This window comes from Solanum pennellii, chromosome 7, assembly GCF_001406875.1.
Source record: "Solanum pennellii chromosome 7, SPENNV200".
Lineage (NCBI taxonomy): Eukaryota > Viridiplantae > Streptophyta > Magnoliopsida > Solanales > Solanaceae > Solanum > Solanum pennellii.
In genome coordinates this window covers 3,563,957-3,569,542 of record NC_028643.1, presented here as the reverse complement: position 1 = coordinate 3,569,542, position 5,586 = coordinate 3,563,957, and positions in this window count along the sequence as shown.

The window sequence follows — 5,586 nt, the reverse complement described above, 5'->3', positions numbered from 1 at the left end:
ATATATTTCATTTTTATTCTTAAATTGAAAATAATCTAATTTATGCAGGCTCCAATGACAAGTTGTTTTCATCACACAAATATCATGACATATATAAGTTATAATTTTTAAAAAAATATAGTTAAATAATAATTATTTGGTTAAATAAATTCACATAAATTAAAGTATTAGAAAATATTATTGATCACATGTTTGACAGGATTTTTGAAAAGATTTTGGGACCTTTTTAACAGTTGGTTGTTACTAGCATTTATTTGTTGTGGCCCAAATTTTTATTGAAAAAAGCAACCTTAAAAGTACACAACTTTTATTTATCACTATAAAAGGTAACAAATAAACGTGTATGAATATATATAATGAGGTATATGGATTTGTTCGCTAATAGTCACTCTCAAAACTTAATTTGGTACGTAAATACACAGTTTTGATGATCGTGATGTTTGAATTGACATGAATTTTGAAAATTGAGAAATTTTATTAGATCTTTTTATCGATCAATAATTCAGATTATTTATTAGAGTATTATTCTTCAATGATGAAAATTTTGTTCAATTTAGCTATTGTTTACTTCTAGCTTTTAAATTAATTTCTTCATTATTATAAAATTTTAACAACTTCATCGACAATCATCTATTGTAGACAAGTATAGCAACTTCTAAGGATTGTATTAATTTACTCTAGTTTCACTAGTATTTATTCGCTCATGTATCACTTGTATTCGTTCGTTTTTGTATCACTCGTATTTATTCATTCTTGTATAGTCACTGTAATCATTCGCTCTTATATCACTTATATTCATTCATATCTTACATTTTAATTTTGAGAAAATATCACGTTGAGATTAGGGGTGGAGACAAGTGAACGTAAGAGTGTTCATTTGAATCTTTTTGATGAAATATTATATCATCCAAAAGTAAAAAAAATATTTTTATTACATATAATAATTGTTGAATCTCCTTGACGCCTTCTTGTATTTACTTTTTTGTATATTTAATCTCTTTAGTAAATGCTCCTTTGTGACATTAAAAGACATGAGATATTTGGGCCAGCCCGAGCTCATTATGGCCCATTAAGTGAGTCCGATTGATCTTTGTTCTGGACTGGGCCACTTTTAATGGGCCTTGAACATAAACTCCGTAAAAAGCCCAATCTTTAACTATCACCAAATTTATCAAAACACATAGTATTAACTATTAATGTGTACCTTTTCTATATGATATGTCACCGCCGTTTTCGTAGAAAAAGTGAACAATTAATAGTTGTGGGGATTATAGCTGAGCTAAATTAGTTTATTAGGAAAATCTATTGAATTTGTTTGAAAAAATGACATGTTCTCTGTTTAGTCGATAAAAAAATAACATATTTTTATATTTAGTGATAATTTAACTTTAGGCTTACCATTTAATTTATTAACTGAGACAATATAAAATTGAACTGAAAATCGAATCAAATCGTAAATCGAGTATAATTTTAAAAAAAACTTAACTAATGATTTGGTTTGACTTAGTATGATATTGAGAAAAACAATCAGACTGTATTTGAGTTGGCTTGATTTTAACTAAAAAAGTCAATCTGAGATCAACCCAACATTATAAACACAATTTTTTAGAATAATTTTATACATAAGATTATTTACTTTGATATAATTTGTAAATATTTCTTATACTTTTTCATATTTTTATCTTTTAACATATTATTTCAAGTTCTTGAGACTTAAAATTTTTGAATGGTCTAACAAAAGTTATAGTCCATATTATATATTATTAATTCTAATAAAACTCATATCAAAATCAAATAAATACTAATGCTAGAAAGGTAAAATTCAACACTAAGAATAACAATAACATTAAATATTTGTTCTTTAGTTTTGCAATGATTTAGACATTTAAAATCTATAACCTAATTTTTTTTAATATTTAAACTAGTACTTGTAAAGCTTATTTTAGCATAATTTAATATTTTTAAATTATGATAATTTCCATTATATCAATTTGTATCTAAATAGTTTCGAAAAATAATATTTCAAATAAACATAAAAATATTCATGACCAAATGAATAATATTGTCCTTGAGCTCGATCGTCTTCATTTCCCTTTTTGTTATGAAAGATATTTAATATTCTAATTTTTTTTAAAGATGTTATTTTGTATCTAAATAAAAAATTGAAAGAAATAAAAATAATATAAAAATGCCTTTTTGTTATGAAAAATATTTAATATTCTAAATTTTTTTTAAAGATGTTTTTTTGTATCTAAATAAAAAATTGAAGAAATAAAAATAATATAAAAATGCCTTTTTGTTATGAAAAATATTTAATATTCTAAATTTTTTTTAAAGATGTTATTTTGTATCTAAATAAAAAATTGAAGAAATAAAAATAATATAAAAATGCCTTTTTGTTATGAAAAATATTTAATATTCTAAATTTTTTTTAAAGATGTTATTTTGTATCTAAATAAAAAATTGAAGAAATAAAAATAATATAAAAATGCCTTTTTGTTATGAAAAATATTTAATATTCTAAATTTTTTTTAAAGATGTTATTTTGTATCTAAATAAAAAATTGAAGAAATAAAAATAATATAAAAATGCCTTTTTGTTATGAAAAATATTTAATATTCTAAATTTTTTTTAAAGATGTTATTTTGTATCTAAATAAAAAATTGAAGAAATAAAAATAATATAAAAATGCCTTTTTGTTATGAAAAATATTTAATATTCTAAATTTTTTTTAAAGATGTTATTTTGTATCTAAATAAAAAATTGAAGAAATAAAAATAATATAAAAATGCCTTTTTGTTATGAAAAATATTTAATATTCTAAATTTTTTTTAAAGATGTTATTTTGTATCTAAATAAAAAATTGAAGAAATAAAAATAATATAAAAATGCCTTTTTGTTATGAAAAATATTTAATATTCTAAATTTTTTTTAAAGATGTTATTTTGTATCTAAATAAAAAATTGAAGAAATAAAAATAATATAAAAATGCCTTTTTGTTATGAAAAATATTTAATATTCTAAATTTTTTTTAAAGATGTTATTTTGTATCTAAATAAAAAATTGAAGAAATAAAAATAATATAAAAATGCCTTTTTGTTATGAAAAATATTTAATATTCTAAATTTTTTTTAAAGATGTTATTTTGTATCTAAATAAAAAATTGAAGAAATAAAAATAATATAAAAATGCCTTTTTGTTATGAAAAATATTTAATATTCTAAATTTTTTTTAAAGATGTTATTTTGTATCTAAATAAAAAATTGAAGAAATAAAAATAATATAAAAATGCCTTTTTGTTATGAAAAATATTTAATATTCTAAATTTTTTTTAAAGATGTTATTTTGTATCTAAATAAAAAATTGAAGAAATAAAAATAATATAAAAATGCCTTTTTGTTATGAAAAATATTTAATATTCTAAATTTTTTTTAAAGATGTTATTTTGTATCTAAATAAAAAATTGAAGAAATAAAAATAATATAAAAATGCCTTTTTGTTATGAAAAATATTTAATATTCTAAATTTTTTTTAAAGATGTTATTTTGTATCTAAATAAAAAATTGAAGAAATAAAAATAATATAAAAATGCCTTTTTGTTATGAAAAATATTTAATATTCTAAATTTTTTTTAAAGATGTTATTTTGTATCTAAATAAAAAATTGAAGAAATAAAAATAATATAAAAATGCCTTTTTGTTATGAAAAATATTTAATATTCTAAATTTTTTTTAAAGATGTTATTTTGTATCTAAATAAAAAATTGAAGAAATAAAAATAATATAAAAATGCCTTTTTGTTATGAAAAATATTTAATATTCTAAATTTTTTTTAAAGATGTTATTTTGTATCTAAATAAAAAATTGAAGAAATAAAAATAATATAAAAATGCCTTTTTGTTATGAAAAATATTTAATATTCTAAATTTTTTTTAAAGATGTTATTTTGTATCTAAATAAAAAATTGAAGAAATAAAAATAATATAAAAATGCCTTTTTGTTATGAAAAATATTTAATATTCTAAATTTTTTTTAAAGATGTTATTTTGTATCTAAATAAAAAATTGAAGAAATAAAAATAATATAAAAATGCCTTTTTGTTATGAAAAATATTTAATATTCTAAATTTTTTTTAAAGATGTTATTTTGTATCTAAATAAAAAATTGAAGAAATAAAAATAATATAAAAATGCCTTTTTGTTATGAAAAATATTTAATATTCTAAATTTTTTTTAAAGATGTTTTTTTGTATCTAAATAAAAAATTGAAGAAATAAAAATAATATAAAAATGCCTTTTTGTTATGAAAAATATTTCATATTCTAATTTTTTTTTAAAAAATATTTTTTTATATTTAAATAAAAATAATATAAAAATGGAGAAGAGTCGAATCCGTATATAAGCAGCTTCCTTAGCTACCACACTACGAGATATACGGCAAGATCCTCATATTGTCATTAACTTGTCACATGCCTTGATTAACAAATTAAATGTCGTTTTAGATTCTTATCACATAAATTTATACATGAAAATAATAATACTTATTGGGCTAATTTTTTAAAATCAGTTTATTTTCTTAAATAAAATTGAAGAAGAAGTACTCTTTTTTCACCTTATATTTTTTTTAATTAAATAAGGAAACTTCCATCAATGCTACACTCAACTCATTATTATTCATGGATATATAACAAGATCCAAAATTTCCGGAAATTCTATCTATTTATTTTTTGGTTCTTGTATTAATTATTATATTAAGTATAATTAGTTTATTCATTTTGGTTGTAAATCTCAGATTCTGAGTTCTTATTAATTAATTTCAAAGCTGGACATCTAGTGCGTGAACATAATTTAATATGGGGTTCCAACGTTGAAAAGAGAGAATTGAAATGAAAATCTGCTCTGTAATTATTTAAAGGAATTAAATATTATATTTAATTACTCAACTCTAAAAATTAAGTCAGGAGAAGATAGATTGTCCAGGAGACCACCTATTGTTTTTTCATTAGTTTTAGTACTTGTTTTTACCACATCCCAGGAATGTTGTAAAAACAAGACTTCTGGGTTGATAAACTTTTGAAAAAAGTGCACGTACCACAAAAGACACATTCCACCTTAAAAAGTGACTGATTAAAAAGTGAAACGCTATCTAACTGAGACGAAACACAATTTACATGATTTGTGCTCTTTTAAGCTACATGATAGCATAGGTCAAAGGACAAATTCATGAGATCCATTAGATGCATCATAGGGTTATAAAAGTCATCTATGTGTGTAAAAAAAAAAAGTAAAATAAGTACAAATATATAATCGATTTCAAATCAAAGTATATGATATGGCCGGGTTGTGATATAATTTCTTAACTTGAATTTCGAATCAGAACGTTCAAATTTTAAATCCGCGTATGCATGTGCTACAATCTTGCTGTCTATAGCCAGTCCATAATTTGAAGCCAATTTAGTATTACTTTCGTGCATAGAGTTGATTAATTAAACAAACATTTATGTTAAAATAAAATAAAGCAACTTGGATTCTTCAACATCTCTATAAAAACAAAACCTTAATTGATATGTTTACACTTGCCTTAACAA